Source organism: Lissotriton helveticus, chromosome 11, assembly GCF_964261635.1.
Source record: "Lissotriton helveticus chromosome 11, aLisHel1.1, whole genome shotgun sequence".
Taxonomy (NCBI): Eukaryota; Metazoa; Chordata; class Amphibia; order Caudata; family Salamandridae; genus Lissotriton; species Lissotriton helveticus.
Genome location: NC_136072.1, coordinates 380,275,964 through 380,293,438, shown reverse-complemented (window position 1 = coordinate 380,293,438; position 17,475 = coordinate 380,275,964).

Sequence of the window (17,475 nt, the reverse complement as noted above, 5' to 3'; positions counted from 1 at the left end):
ATAGTTTTTTTTTGCCGATTTGATGTTTTTTACATGAGTTAAGTGTACCTGTTTATAATTCTCACGATTCTCGAGTGTTTTAGTTTTTCTCCACAGGCGTTCTGCTATTCTACTGGTCTGCTTATCTTTTTTCAGGGCGGCAGTAAACCAGGAAGAAGCAATAGTTTTTACAGTGACACTAGTTATGGGTATAATCTTGTCCAGTGTTTTCACAACGGAAGTTTCTAACTGATTTAGCATTTGTTCGACATTATTAGTTTGCTCTGTAAGAGGTTTAAAATGAGTTACAGAAGCCTCTGGGGTCATTTTACGCCATGGCTGAATTAAAGCTGTTTTTTTGTTTCTAAGATTTTTCACAATAAGTTTGGGAAAACTGAATTTTAGAAGAAAATGATCCGTCCAGATCATAGGAAGCGGAGCTTCATTAATTCTGTTAGGCAAATTGGTAAAGATTAAATCAAGGGTGTGGCCGGCCCGGTGCGTTGGTCCAGTTACCCTTTGAGGTAAACCTAGCGTTTCCATAGTGGTGATCAGATGGCTGGTGTCCGGGTCTGAGGATAGTTCTGCATGATAATTAAAATCTTCCAATAAAATACAATTATCGGTTGCTAACACATGCAAAGCTATAGTTTCTAAAAGATAATTAACAAATTTGGCTTTTGAGCCTGGAGGTCCATATACCAAGGCTACTCTCCCAGATGTAACATTATTGAGCCTAACATTGATGATCATAATTTCCATCATAGGGTTAGAGAGAGACTCTAGCTTTGGAATCTCAATGGGGCTTTTGCTGCTGCTGCAAAACCTCCTCCTCGATTACCTTCCCTATTCAACCTAATCAGGTGATATTCCTGAGGGAAGGCAATAGTTATGTCTGGTAAGGCTTGGCTGTGGAGCCATGTTTCCATGTATAGTGTCTGGGTGGGCACACATGACACAGACTCAGTGGGGACGTTTGCACCTTCTTTATTCTTGCGTCTGCCCTCTTCCCACTTCATATCCCAACTGCCTAGCCTGTCCATCGACTCCTCCCTTTCCGGCCGCCTCTGTCTTGCTTCCCGCGCAGGTCCTGGTGCCCCTGCCTTCACGTCATCAGATCTCCCCCCTCTGTAAAGAAAGAAAAAAAACACACAACAGTACATCAGCTCCTCTTCTTTCACATCACTGGACATCTCACTTACAGTTCTTCAATGAGGCGTGGCGGTTTTCTAATGGTCCGTCTGGGATGCAACTGAATGTCAGGGTTATCGGGCTCTCATCCATCAGGGGCCAGCAGTGACGATTGACCACTACCGGATGGTGCCTCAACTCTTATATCCTTAGAGACTGGTTCAGCCACTAGTCCTCTGACACTGGGACTACACTTCCTGAAGTGCGTCACGTTTCTGGTGACTCTCCTCCCATTTGTTTCGGCAGTGATCATAGTTCCTTTCTGCTTGGTGACCCTCAACGGAGTCTCATGATAGCTGCAGTCAGTCTTTCTCTGCTGGTCTTGCCGCACCAGCACCCAGTCCTCCTCCCGGATCGAGACAGGGGTGGCTTTTCTGCGGTCGTCTGCGTAGCTCTTCATCTTTTCTTTCTTTATTCTGTCCACTGCGGCAATCTCTTCATGATCAGAGTCAGGATACATAGCACCCTCGGGTGAGTTCATCATGGGCAATCTAGTACGCACCGGCCTGCCCAGCATGAGGGTGGCCGGACACTTGCCTGTGGTGGATTGAGGTGTATTTCGATAGGCTCGTAACACTTCGTTGAGCGCTGTTTGTGTATTTTTCCGGGTGAGCTCCGCTTGTTGAATGTTTTTTTTGACTGTGGGCATAAATCGTTCCATCATTCCGTTGGCTTGTGGCCAGAGTGGCGTGATTTTGCGATGTTTAAAATTTAGGTATCGCGCAAAATCAGCAAAGTCCTGACTGTTAAATTGAGGTCCATTGTCAGATGTTACCACCTGGGGAATGCCCCATGTGGCTCATGAACCAGTATGGTGCTGTATGCCTTGGTGGACGTGATGAGTTGTATAATCGGGAATCGAGAAAACTCATCCATAATAACTAGGGCGTATTGTCCAGATTTGAACGGCCCACAGAAGTCAACTGCAACTTGTTGCCAAACGCCATCCGGCAATGGAGATGTTTGCAGTGGTGCAGGAGGATCTGGACGGCTCACCAGTTGGCATTGCGGGCAGTCCTTCAGTGTTAGCTCAACCATTGGGTCCAACGTCGGAAACCAGACCCGCTCTCTCAGTGCCCCTTTTGTAGCTAAAATGCCTCGGTGAACTTCATGGGCCAGATTGATGACTCCTTGCCACAGTTGTTTAGGAATTACTATTCGACTGTCTCGCAGAACTAGACCATTGGCGGCGATCGACAATCCGTCGTGGACGTGCTTCAACGCAGACATCTCTTGGGTGTCAATCTGGGCACCTTGTCTTCTATGTGTCTCCAGCTGTTGGTTTGTATTCAACGTTTGACTTCTTGCAGAGTGGCATCTTCTTGAGTGGCATCACAGATCGCTTCAAGCGGGACAGCAGGTGGCCTGGCCTGAGCCACCACGAAATCTGTGTGCTCCTCCGCTATCGATTGCTTGGAATTACTTGGCAGGTTTGGGTGCCTTGACATGTAGTCAGCAGGATTTGCCGCCTTCCCCGACTTATGCACGATGGTGTAAGTGTCATCGACTTTATATAGTATGTCCACGAGTTTTAGTCGTTCCGCCGTAGGCAGACTTAGGAGGCAGTCAGCTTCAGGCCCACGATGACGTGGATGTAAGCTTGGATGGTGCGATTTTGATAGGTCAGGTCCGTTGGAAACTTCCCAAGACAGGGGAGTGGCTTCTTGGACATCCATGTGTATACTCGCATATGGGCATTGCTCAGCTGGGGTGGTGTCTTCATCCTTTGATATTCAGTCACGGGTATGTGATCGAGAGAGGCTCCACTATCCAGTACGAACTTGGCACAGTGAGAACCAATTTTGATGTCAAGCCACGGGTATTCCTTTAAGCTGTGAGGATCCGCCACCAGGCATCTGTATTCGTCGCTGTCCTGCGAGATGGGTGACAGCGATCTGGACTCTCTAGACGAGGAACGCCGAGATTGGTAGGTCCGGCGGGAGTGACAGCTGGAGTGTGACGACCCAGTAGATGAATCTCGGCGATCTTGCACCGCTTTAGCATGATGGCGACTGCTTGAGGGACGAAACTGTCTGATGTGTTCTTGTTGATCACCTTTCCGGGGAGTTCCACACACACTTTCAAAATGATTGTCCCTTCCACACTTCCGGCACCTCTGACCTAGTGCCGGGCACGTGTCCATATGAGGGAAGTCATATCCGCACCTGTGGCATTTGAGTTGGCGCTCCAAACTCTTCTTAGTGCGGCTTGAGCTTCTGCGTCGATGACTTGAGGGATGGTGCTGCATTTTGGACCTGGAGGAATGAGTTTGCGCTGGGGAATGTCTACGTGTATGTCGAGACTGAAGTCTGAAAGCATGCTCGCGTTTCTCACTTTGCCCGGCTTCCATTTTCTTCGCATGCTCCTCAGCCTGATCGTGCAGTCGCATTATTTCCTCAATTTCGTCTAGTGAATAGCTCTTTTTTAGTAGCCTCCGTCGCAGTGATTCTGATAAGCAGCCATCAATGATTCTCAATCTAAGCGCATCCTCGGTGGAGAAGGATTCAAATTCGCAGTATCGTGCTAACCGTCCCAGACGTGTAATAAACACACTCATAGGTTCCTTTTTCTCTTGAGATGTGAGGTTGAACGTGTACTGCTCATAGTCAACTTTTTTTTGTGTAGAAATTTCCGGTTAAGCGCCTCGCAGACATCAGAGTACGAGGACGCAGCCACCGCTGGCAACTCTTTTATGATCTGACTAACTTCTTTGCCTACTAGATTCCGTAGAGTGATTAATTGCTGTTCTTCATCGGTCGCGTGGGACCCCTTCATGAAGTCCGTGAAATCCGCCAGCCATTCTCGCCACCGGAGACCCATACCCCCACCAGATTCAAGAGTGAGTGGTTCTGGGGGGCACAGGAACGAGACTCCTAGCACACCCATGGGACCGAGGCTGGCGGTCGCCTGACGTTGGCGCGACGATGGAGATCCTGACATCTTGCAGCTGTGAGACCCTTTTCGGCCGATCACACTGCGAAGGCTCCTCTTCTACAGCTACTTCAGCTCCGTCTCCACAGGCAGCTGAACCGTCTGCTTCCCAGGTTTGGCAGAAGAATATAGTTCCACTATGCACTCAACATTATGTATCCACAGACTTCTGGTACCTTCACACCGGCATCCGCCACTTCTGCTCACGATTTTATATTTGCCAGTTGAGTTTGTCAAGGCTTGTTGACTTTTGTTTTAGCACTCTGCCTGACTTCAAAATGGCCGCCAAGTATCCCTGGCAGGGGATTGGACGAGGCGCCTGACCTCAAGATGGCCGCCGCGAGAGTCTCACTCTTCCCGAGACTAGGATCCTGAACTGCATGCACGAGGAGCACTTCTCCTCCCAGATCCACAGCAATGCACGAGGAGCACTTCTCCTCCCGGATCCACAGCAATGCACGAGGAGCACTTCTCCTCCCGGATCCACAGCAATACCGGCAGACACTCACCCGACCCCAAAAGCAGTTCCGCGGGCACAACAAGTGAGAGAGGTGCTTGCAGGCCGCCTCAAGCGCACTGTTCAGCTGGGGTGGGCTCCCAGCATGCAGGCAATGAAGTGTTCGGCTCACGACCTCCCGCAGCGCGACTGGAGTGGGCTCCCATCGTGCGTAGTCGCTAGCGCAGCGGCACAGCAGTAGGGCAGACAGGCGTTCAAACACTCTGGACGCACCACCATTTTCAGGCACCAGACGCCCGTGACAGCAACACCAACCATTGCTATGCAGCTCCGCACCACCGCAGGTCCCGTGGCCACCCTCGTCGCCAGCTGTAGTGTCTGGGTGGACACACACGACACGGACTCAGTGGGGACGTTTGCACCTTCTTTATTCTTGCGTCTGCCCTCTTCCCACTTCATATCCCAACTGCCTAGCGTGTCCCTCGACTTCTCCCTTTCCGCCCGCCTCTGTCTTGCTTCCCGCGCAGGTCCTGGTGCCCCTGCCTTCACGTCATCACATCGTGAAAAAGCAAATATCAGGGTTTTCAGTCTCTAAGAGGCTCTACAGCTCAAGTGCGTGTTTAGGAATGGACCTCGTATTAGGATATAGAGCAGAAAGTGGTTTACCTTCCATTTTAGAAAAATAAAGGAGGCCCCCTTAGGCAACATTTACGGGACCAGGGGAAGTGAAGCTAAAAGAATCTTAAGAGTCCCTGTCGTGTGTATCCAATGGACACCTACTTAAGTCCAGAAGTAATCTATACTTTCAGACTTAGAGTAGTAGATAACTCTGTTCCTAAGGGTAACCAACCAACCACCAAGCTTATGTGCACACCATAATACAAGACAAGATAAAAAAATATTTTTTTCCCCCGAGGTCTCGCGTGTTTGATATCTTAATATGCAATTTATCACACTATGCACAAAAACACAAGATATGCAAGTACGTAGCAATTGTCTGCCATGTATACATTTTCTAAAAAATAATTAAGAGATTATGGAAATTATAATAAAAGCATATACATTTATTCGGTTTCACAAAATTAATCATACACTGTTTGCAAATGCATACATATATCAATTACCGAATACACAGTTTTACAAAATGTAAAAAAAAACATATTATACAATCATGTTTAAAATTGTTCAAGAGAACAAGTGTCGTCGACGCGGCGTTTCGGTGAAATTAATGAGCACCTTCTTCAGGACTGTTACTCTGTTCAAAGAGACACACAATTACTATACATTTTTTTAAAAACAGACACAATTTCCTACAATGCATATCTACCTTTTAAGGATTTTAGCATAATACTAATACATTTTTTGCGATCATTTCATTAATCTATAGTAGGCATAGAGGTTAATCTACATTTATTTCCTTTATTCAGCGCATTTAGCGACAGTACATTCCAATTCCTATAATTACACAAACTGGTTGGTGGAGGTTCCCTGATCTTTTAGTAACCAGGGCTAGTGATACCCAGGTATAAAGAGACAAGGTAACAAAAATCTCAACCTGATTCTGTTATGTCTCTTACCTTAAATTTTTAGGATTTTAAATCTGCTCAGATATATTACACAGTGTCACGTCCTCATATGGCGTTAGCGTACTGGCATCAATCTTTCTGCCTGCTATTGACTGTTCGATTTCTGTGTTGGTAATATATGAAAGTAGGTATTAGTACTACTTTTAGTCATGAGCCTACAATTTAGAGAACTCTTCCTTAGTAAACAAATACACCTAGAATACCTGTGTTAGTTTGATTCATTCATATATGTTGACTGGGAGGAGCCACCGATCTTAATTCCGGTATAGGAAATCTATAGGGAACATATACATTTCATTCAGTATACTGTTTAGTTCTTAAGCAAGGATCAAAAAGAACCCAGTGGGGGCAATCACTCACCGCCTATATTTTTGTATGACTAGAATCGCTGTAGCCGGATCTTTATTCTGATAATCTCTCGGCACCATTAAACACTGGGATGACCTCAGGTTTACATGCAATCTATAAAAGAGAAATATGTATGGTCTATAACATCATACTGCCGACCACTTCCAATGTCTATGAGTTACATTAAAGTTTGTCTGGCTAACCCTTTTTTTTTTGTTTTATTTAAAAGTTATCTGTATGTTGCAACAACATTTTCTATAGTTATGTCTCTACAGTGTGCTAGTTATTTACACCAGTTATACGTGCAGTTTCTCATAGTGATTCGGCTAAATTTATTATTTATATCCCGGTCTATCTGCCTTGCCGACTTTAGGACATGGCCAGGGAACTCAAATTGCGCCTCTCTGTATCAGACAAGGTCTAGAACGCTTGTCTTATTGGGTAAAAAACAGCTGCGTGTACGCAGGAAGATGGCTACAGTATTTTCTTTACTTAATAATGCGCCTCCTACGACAATCAGGATATGCCCTGCCCTTACCTAGTTACGGGTTGTCGGTCTCCCTGCTCCTCCTCAATCAGCGTTCTTCCTTTTTCATCACGATTGAAACAGAGACCTGCCCCGAATGTTGTTTAAATAAGAACTTGGACCTGATTGGATATTTAAAGTGCAATGCTTATTGGTCTTTTTTAGTCACATGCGTCTTAACCCAAATATTCTTTCATTAAGCGCGCTACCCCAATTGGATATCCAAAGCGCGGTACTCATTGGTTCTTTTTGGTCACAAGTGACCTCGTATTTACTTTTATGTTCGTTTCAATTATTTCCTTTTTTTTAAAACTGTTCTAATCTCAAGCTACGTTTTTTCAGTAAAATACAACTTTACTCATGAATTTATTTCAAGAGGACACAGGCACTAATCTAAGTACAAGACCAATTCATTAATAAATGTCTGGCCGATTGATTAAATAAAACATTAACGGTTTAGTTTTTTAAGAACAAATGTGATTTATTTATCAATAGGTTTGATGAAACAGATGGCTTGATCATACACCCACAAATTTAATTTAATTTAAATTAGTATTTATGCACGGGGACCAAGACTGGAATTAATCAAGGTGATATCGATCCGAATATAAATAAAAGAAATGTCTTCTAACAGAAAACACACAGCTTCAGTTAATCCCATAAATGAGTCTGTGTGTTCTTAAGTCTCAAGTTAAGTGTTCTTTTCTCACTTTATTATTCGTTCCCAGTCTTCCCTATTATTGAGACCCTGTCTGACACTATTGCATCTAGACATGTAGTACTGTTCACGCTTCTTCCGTTTTTGAATGATGTCTCCTCCACGGGCACTAATGGTGATTGTTTCCAGACAGCACCATCTAAAGTCATTGATGGTATGGTTAGCAGTCTTCCAGTGATCTGCCAATGGGGCTCCCCTCTTACCATTTCTGAGTGCCGATTTGTGTTCATTCATCCGTATTCGGACCTCACGGGATGTCTCACCTATATACGTGAGGTCACACGGACATTTGATCATATAAATTACATTCTTAGTCCGGCAGTTCATAAAGCTGTTGATTTTTAGATCTCCTGTCTGATTTTTAATTATACTGCCTCCAATTATATCCTTGCTATTTGTACAGCCTGCACATGGGAAGGTACCAGTTGGCAGGGGTAATCTGTCAATGCACGGCTGACTTGAGATTCTAGTATCTCTATATGTGTGAACTAAACTGTTACGTATGGTCCGATTCCTTCTGAATGAAAACATTGGCTTTGGTAGATTATTTTGTTTTTTATCTGTTACCAGGTGCCAGTTTCTGTTGATGATGTTTTTGAGTCTATTACTGACCGGGTTGTAGTTGGTGACAAAGATGATAGGGAGGGAAAGCTCTTTAGTATTTGATTTAGAGGTAAGTAAGCTTTCACGGTCATAGTACCTGGCCCGCTTGGATGCATGTCGTACCATTCTTCTTGGGTATCCCCTATCATTGAATTTTTGTTTGAGGGCTGTGGCATGTTTGTCAAAGTCATTGATGGTTGTGCAATTCCGTTTAAGCCGCAAGAATTGCCCAAAAGGGATGTTATTTTTTTGACAAGGGGCATGGTTGCTTTTGAAGTGAAGCATAGTATTCTTATCCGTTGGTTTTGTGTAGAGCTCCACATTGAGACATCCATTCGTATGTTTAATGATAATGTCAAGGAACTCACAGCTATGTCTATTGGTATGTGAAGTAAATTTTAAATTTAAATCGCCTTTGTTCAACCAATCAATGAATTCAACCAACATGTCTTCAGGTCCTGTCCAAATAAAAAAGACATCGTCGATAAAACGACACCATTCTGTGATATTTTCATAGAACGGTGCAATTGAGTTGAAGATGTGTTTTTCTTCAAATTGTGAAACATAGAGGCAGGCCAGACTGGGGGCACAAGTGGCCCCCATGCTGGTCCCCTTCACTTGTTTATAAAGATCTTTCCCAAATAAGAACAAGTTATTTCTTGAAACCAAAGAGACACAATCCACGACAAACACTTCATGGGCTGACAAATCTCTACCGTCTGGCTTGAACAATGTTTCTACCATACTTATAGTGGCTTCTTGGGGTATATTAGTATATAAAGCCTCTATATCTAGTGTGACTAAGATTTGGTCTTCAGGATTAAAATTGAGGCATTCTATTTTCTGAATGATCGCTGTGGTGTCCTTTATATATGCTTTTTGGGCAATCACCAGCGGCTGAAGAAATAGATCTGCGTATTTGCTAAGTGGTTCGGTTACTGAACCGATACTAGATACGATGGGCCTCATGGGTGGGTTGCGTATATCTGTATGGACTTTAGGAAGTCCATAAAGAGCTGCAGTTGTTGGATTCTCATTTCTGAGGAAGGCAAATTCCTCATCACAAATGACCTCATCCTCTCTTGCTTCAAGAAGTAACCTTTTGATGGTCTCTTTTAGTTTATCAAGTTCATTGGTATTAGATAAAGTATACTGATTTTTATTGTTTAAAAGAGAATACATCCTATTATTATAGTCAATAGTGTCCATCACAACGCTGTTTACCTAAGTTTTGGAATATCCACTCTGTATACGCCTCCTGGTGACTTGTAAAAAACTGTTGTGTTGTAAAAAACTGCCGCGTTGTGCGCCAGCGCGCTGAGGATAATCTTGAAAAAGAAGAAGAATAGAGGAAGAAGAACCAGGTACAACGAATTAGCGTGATGGCTATCTTATAAAATACACTCGACAGAGGACGTTTGGTAGACACGTTAACCCAAGATTGAAGTGTTGAATCACTACACGCTTCCTGGGGCCACGAAATGAAGTACTAAGGTGTACATCTTCTTATGTTGGAAAATCAAGATACAAGAATTCTAGACTACTGAAGAGAGTCCTGGTTTAACCATCGTACCAGTATATACAACAGGAATTCTTTTAAGATTAAATTGATTGATCCATCCAGTGTGGGAATTATAACCACCTCGACTTCGAGAAGGGATCATCACAAAGATCCCTGTTTGCCCCGTACATTATGTCCTGAAGAAGACTCGCATGGCCCAGGCATAACTAACCGCAAGGACGCAAGACGAGTCGAAACGTCGACACTTTACTAAAACCTGGACCACTATATTTTCTCTCTCCACGGTTATGTGCAGATATTAATGACATATAATTTGGTCTTAAGTCAAGAAAGAGAGAGTACGGATTAATTAATTGAGTGGCTAGGTTGTGCAGATCGGTGATGTGTAGGCCTGATACTGTTAGAAATTATTGGAATTGTATTTCACCCCTTTTTTTTTTGATTTCTTCTTTTCTTTCTTCTTTAATCACTTTCGCAATTTCTTGGCACCCTCTGCTATGCTGCACGTTCTATACGGGGCAATGTATATATTTTTGTATTGATTTGCAAATTGAAGTTTGAATTTTATATTCTTGATTGAAATTGATACAATAGATTAAAAATGTTGTACTGTTTCTGAAATGGATGCTGTTGCCTTATTCATGTGTTTATCATTAATTGAGTGGAGCGGATTAATGGGTACATGCTCCTTACTTGTGAATCATGATTGATCAATTCAATTTGGTTGGAAATATAGAGGTCTCGGGCCATTGTTGTTTAATATTGATGTGATACCCAGGTCCAGTACCTTATGGGTTACCCCATTTCTTTAATGTTTGCACAGGGTGGTCACTCCTTGACCACAAGGGAGATTCTTCAGTCTTCCACGTCGAGTGGGATGTCGAAGGGTCCAGAGTTTCGTTTCATAAGTTTCAGTCAGGATAATCTGATGTGCATCTGCACAGCTCCTACCTTTATTCCAAATCAAGGGGCTGGATTACCTGCTAGGTCCTTCCTATGAGTGGGACCCAGGAAGGGGGTGGTTACACCCCTTTCCCTTTGTCCAGTTTCGCCCCAGAGCTGGGGCTGGAGTGCCCCAGAACCGGTTTGACTGGATTTCGCATGGGACACCTTGTGTGCCCCAGGCAGTGTCTAGTTTCTTTCAACCCTCCCTGCTCCAATCCACTATCTCCTGTCTGGGGTGGTGTAACACCTCCCTGTGACAGGAAACCCTTTGTCCAGGCCTCCCCAGCCAAGTTCCGGTCAGCAGCAGGAGGTCAGACTTGTGTCGGGGCAGCAGCATCCATTTTGTGATGCTGAGGCTCTGGTTAGGATTACCCGCGTTTTAAGTAAAGTAACATGTCTTCTGCCTCTAGAAGGGTGGAATGCTACCCCCGTCGCCAGAACTGGCGAGGGGGTAGTATTCCAAAGTGTATGACACCAAACACGACATGTTTTGATAAAGCCAACCCAAAGTTAGCATTAACCGCGAGGATTATAATGCACTTAAGAGTATATGGTAGGGCAGTATCACTGGAACAGCAGTAAGGAAATGGTTTTGAACACTGCAGACAGGCTCAGCTCATGCTAGAGCACCATCTCACATAAAACCAAGCACTCTGCCTCCAGGATTGTAAAGGCCTGCTATAGTAGTGACTTATAGGTGCATATGTGTCCAGATATAGGTTTAGACATAGGTATACTACATCTAAGCAAGGGGTGATTACACGACCTTGCCCCAGCTGAGTGATCAGCCAGTTGTGTCAATTTGGATGGCCAGCCAGGGGTGGAAAAAGATATGCTGCAGCCCCTGGTAGGCCTTGGATGCACCTATGCCCTGAGCACCTATAGTGCACTGTACAGGGGCTGATAAGGTGACCCAATCCAATTTAGTTATGCACCTAGGGTACATGGAGTCCATTTTAAAGAGAGAGCAGATAGCCTGGGGCCCTGATTAGCAGGATCCCAGGCCAACTAAGTCGAAAACCAGCTAAACATAAGGCAAAAAATCTGGGGTAACCATATTCACGTATCCACCTTCCTACATAGCCCCCCGCCCAAACGAAAGAAGATAAGGCTATCCTTGACCAGGTAAGCCTATATTGCCTAAGTGGCCATATAAGGAAGTACCTGCCCTAGCATGGTTACCCCCTGTTTCATGGTCCACTAAGCAATCCCTCACCCTAGGGGTATCAGAGGGTCTCCACCATAGGGAATCACTACCTGTGGTGTGTTTTGGCAAAGTAAAAGGCTGGTGTTGAGATGGAGTACTGAAGTGAGGCTCCACTAATGTAGGGCTCAGCTTCCTCCAATCATCTTCCATCATGTGTGCCTTTCTTTCCTTGACTGAGTTGCACTGTGCTCTCAGGGTCAACCTCTGGCTGCCTACAGCTGGAGGCTGGGTCCCTTCTGTTGGCTTACTGGAGGGACAGGTCAGGTTTGGGGCCTTGGGGTCCCAGGTTTGGCTGTGCCCAACAGTGTCCATTTGGGGGAGGTCCCTAACTAGTTGTAAGGGGGATCCCTCAGGAATTTTTTAAGTTTTTACCTTGCTAGGGATGCTAGCTTTGGTGCTCCTAATCTGCGGATGGGAGTGTTTTATTTGACAGGGGGCCCATTGGGGCTCACTGACCTCCTTGACCTCTGCAGCCCTGGGCTGACTGAGGCAGGGTAGAGAGGGGCAGGTTACCTGCTCCAGACTGGGTCCCACCTTGGAAGGGTCCACTGACATCAGAGGTTCTGCCTGGCTAGGCCTGACTACCTCTGGGGCAGTTTCTTCACAAGGGGTAAGAACAGTTCCCTGATGAGGCTGATCCTTTCCTAATGTCTGGTAGGAGGGAGATTTCTCTTCCTCCTCAATGCTCTCTGTTTGTGTGGAGTGATCCATAGTTTCAGGCTTCACAACACATGAATCAGTTTGAGTTTGGGCAGTGGCCATCACAGCCCCACCAACCTTTGCAGGAAGGGACTCAGTTTGGGAATGGGCTGTTACCATAACAGCTCTGCTAACTTGTTCAGGAAGGGATTCTGCTGAAGATGGGGCTGAGTCTTGCACAGCCGTACCAACCTTTTCAGGAAGGACATCTTGGATTGGGGCTGTGGCCATCACAGCCCCACTAACCTTTCCATGGACATTTACCATTTTAGAATGGGTTTCCTGTTCAACCTCAGCCCAGGCTGAGATTTCCAAATCATTCCCAAGTAGACAATCTACAGGCAAGTTTGCTGACTCTGCCACTCTCTTTGGGCCAGTGACACCTCCCCAGTTGAGATTTACTACTGCCATGGGATGATTTTTCTGCACTCCATCAATATTAGTCACCTGATATGTGGCACCAGGTAAAAGTTGCCTTGAGGGGACTAGATTCTCAGTCACCATAGTGATACTAGCCCCTGTGTCTCTGTAGGCCTCAACTTTTTGACCATTGATGAGGGGCTCCTGTCTGTACTTGCTCAAAGTGTTTGGGCAATCAGTGAAGTTGGCAAACCCCATGCCATTTTCATAGACAAGAGTATCTGTATTAGGGGACCTGGTTAGGCCAGAGTCCACATGAGTTCCAAAAGTAAACCCACCCAAATTCCTGGGGGTGCTCCCACCACCTGGGGGATTACTACTAATAGTAACAGGGGGTGTTGGAGGTTTACTTGGAGGAATATTTTCTTTATTGCTATTCTTTGGACAACAGCTGTCTGTTTTCCACTGGCCAGGCTTTTTACATGCATGGCAATAAGATTTCTTTTGGTCAGAGGAAGTGTTTTGGGACCCACCCCCATCCTTGGAGTTTTGGGGCCCTGTGGGAGATTTTTCTTTAGATGTATCCCCACCCTTCTCTTGAGCCTTGGATGTATCCTTCTTTTGGTCATTACCCTGATTCTTAGGCCTAATCCTGGTTCTGACCCATTTGTCTGCCCTCTTACCCAATTCTTGTGGAGAGGTCAGATCTGAGTCCACCAGGTGCTGGTGCAAAAGCTGGTTCTGACAATTACTTAGGATCTGCTCCCTCATAATCAAATTATACAATCCTGTATTGTCATGTACTTTGCTGCCATGTAGCCAACCTTCCAGAGCCTTAGTAGCACAATCTACAAAATCAGTCCAGTCCTGAGTCTGAGCTTTTTGGGTATCTCTGAACAACAACCTGTATTGCTCAGTGGTTAAGCCAAACCCATCAATGAGAGCACTCTTCAGGACAGAGTAGTTTTTAGCATCCTCAGGTCTAACAGTGAGGAGCTTATCTCTCCCTTTCTCAGAAAAGGAGAGCCACAAGATTGCTGCCCACTGATCTTGAGGGACCTGCTGTACCATGCAGGCCCTCTCCAGAGCAGTTATCCATTTGTGGATATCATCCCCATCTCTGTAGGGGGGCACAATCTTACTCAGGTTTCTATGTTCATAGGACCTGTATTTATCCTTAGGGAAAATGCTGCCACCAGTGCGAGTCTCCCCACATAATATTTGTTCTCTTGCAAGGGCAAGCTTAGCTTGGGCCAGGGCTACTTCCTCCCTCTCTATTTGGAGTCTAACAGCTGTCATCCTGGCCTTATGCTCTTTATTCTGGGGGGAAGTCATTCCCCTCTGAGATTCTCTTGAGGCACTAGAAATGTGAGAATCCCTGGAAGGAGTTTTCTCTCTTCTATTGCCTGGGAGAATTCTGCTATTGGGTCTGGAGAAGTGGTTCCCTTCTCCATTTCCATGTAGGACCAAGTTGGCTTGGCTAAGCCTCCCAATTGGTACCTGGTTATCCCCTTGATGATTTTCTACATCATCATCTGACTCTGGTTCTTCCTCCTCCTGTTCTGGGGTGATGTGCTTAGTATCTGGGGGATTCACTCCTTCTCCTGACCCTGAGGGAACTATTCTAGGTTTCTCAAGATCATCCTTCTCCAGGATGCCTATCAGGATGATGGGAATGGTAGGGTTGTGACCCCTTTTCAGCTTCATTGCAGTGCACAAGGCACTCAAGTCTCTGTGGCTGAATTTGTCATAGCTGGAGGTTGCCTGTGGAAGGTCAACCAACACAGGTAGAGAGCTGGGAGCTGACTCTAGTGAGGTGTAAGTGATGCACTTACCTACACTAAGTGTTTCCTACTGTACCTTGCTAGTGAGTTGCAGTCAGGGTGTGCTAAGCCCTTCTACCTACAACTACTAAGTTCAGTAGAACTTAAATATGCTAAACTTTGTTTATATGTACCTATGGTACTTAATGTGATCTTTCAATTTGATAAAAGATTGCAATGGTAAAACAACAGCAAGCTCAAATCCGCACCGCTGCTCACCAATGTGAGAAGTTGGCCTGATGTATGATGTCTCCAATTCTGGGGGCACCTTATATCAGTCCAAACAATCCCTTATGGTGGTGGTTGTAAGTCTTATAGAAAAAACAAAGTTGGCCACTGGCACTCCTTTCTTAGTGCTTCTTTCTATTTCTCTATCCGTGGATAAGACCCTATTTTTCTACTTTGGCGTGCTCATTGGTATTCTAGGGCTGCCTGTCCCTAGGTGTAATCATAATTTGGGTGGATGGTTAGTGATAATATATCCTAACCCTACCGATAGCACAGCTATCTGTCTTCTCTCCTATTCAATTTTGAACAAACTTCACTTTACTCATTACATATTTTCTTCGTGAAATTCATTTGTTTATTCATTGAATGTTATCTAATCTTTTCAATCTGTATTCAATTCAAATCATATCATGAATCTTCACATTTAATCATAAATGTTAAACTGTACATGTAATTCTATACATAATATAATCATTCAAACTAATATCTTTGACAATTTACGGCGATTGTAGCTGAAGTTTGGCCCGATGCATTTCGGGACAAACGTCCCTTCCTCAGGGGCCTCTGTAAAAAAATGTTTGAACATATGTAAATGACATATTCATATACATTTTCACAGCTTAAACTGCATTCGCCACTTTGAAATTTTGAATGCACCACCTTGGTTTCAACCTGTTCTTTTCTTAAAAATGTGGAATATTTACAGACTTTAAACTTATTGAATTGGTTCAGGCTGGATCCATATCACTATTCTTTGACTTCAGAGTCATCCCAAAGCGCACCTTATTTATGTCTATTATATTACCATTTCTTGGCGTTAATCAAAAATTGGTTACTGTGGATCAACATCTATCTGACTGAACTTGCTGCACACGTTCTACATTACACATGTGCTAAATACTCGATTAACAATGACTGTTGGCTAATATTTATTATCGTGGAGCACTTACATAGATGGTTGAGAGGCTTACTTCTTTGTGAGCGGTCAAAACTGTGTTAAATTTTCTGTAATACTGCAAATAAACGAAAAAGTCTTTTAGCTCCTAACTGGACCTAGGTGTTTTACTAGGTCATGGCCGATTAACATGCAAAGCTGTTTACGTTTTAAACATGCTGATAAATCGTAATCTACGATTTCCACATCACTGACTGCTCCCGTCATTAACCCTGAAGACTGTTAGAAAAAAGTGCTCTGTGGACAAAAGAAAGGCTGTAAAAGCCCCACTAACAGAAAAAATCATTGTGCCTCAACCGAGGAAAATGGGTATGCAATACTTAATGTCAATCGTACCTTTTAAACTTGACGCTTAATGATTTTCTGAAATGAAAATATCAAGAAAAACGGGGTTAGCCGAAAGGTCCCTATTCGCATTTCAATCGGATTGCGTGATTATGTTTTAACTATAACGCTCACCTTATAGATTTCTGACATTAGCGTTTGTTCGCCGTACTGAATCTTCCGGGTCTCCACGAAGCAGAAGCCCGTGTTCCCGCGAGTTTTAAGCAGATTACCCAGAGGTAGCCTGCAAGTGGAAAATCCACACGATTGATGGGCTCATGTGTCGGCCATCTTAGAATGGACATAATCGTAGTTTAAAACACCGATTTTCACTTTAGCTGCATTAAAGTGGATATGTTGCAATCACCCTCTCCGATAGACATGAATTTTAATCCTGATTTAGTACCTATGCTCCTACATGAAGATTGCTATGACGTTCTATCTATTGTTTATGGGTTTGTGTCTTAAAAAACGTCTAAACTGTTGTTAATAGCCTCCCTTTTGTAAGTCAACCTTAAAGACAAGCTATCCTAGAGGTAGCATGGACTAAGCAGCCTAAAGGCTTAACTCAAGAGGACATGTGAAGCCAGCTGTTTTACCATATGCAATCCTGTAATATCAAATGAAAGGACACAACACAAGTTATATATTATAAAAATATATGTATTTATTCTCAGAATAATCCCCTGTACTCTTTATGAGTATAGAAGCACAAGCGTTTAAACAAAAGCACAGTATAACATATGAAAGTTGCACAATTATGGATGAGGCAGGTGGCCACTCAAACCATATATCAAAAAAGTGGTATAAGTATCACTAATCGATCAGTGGTAAGGCCTGGGGCCTTGGGAATCGCTGGCACTACACTGGACTAACAGCAGTTAGGACGGGAGTAGCCCACGGGAATCGGGTGCAGCGCTTAAAGCACATGCATGCACCAATGCAAAGTCAATGGTGCGTAAAAGTTATCGAGTTACAGTTTTAAGAGTCCGATTGGACTAGAAGGACAAAACTTTAGACTTAGACACTAGAGGTGTAAATCACTACAGGAGCACCGGCGTTCAAGAGTTACC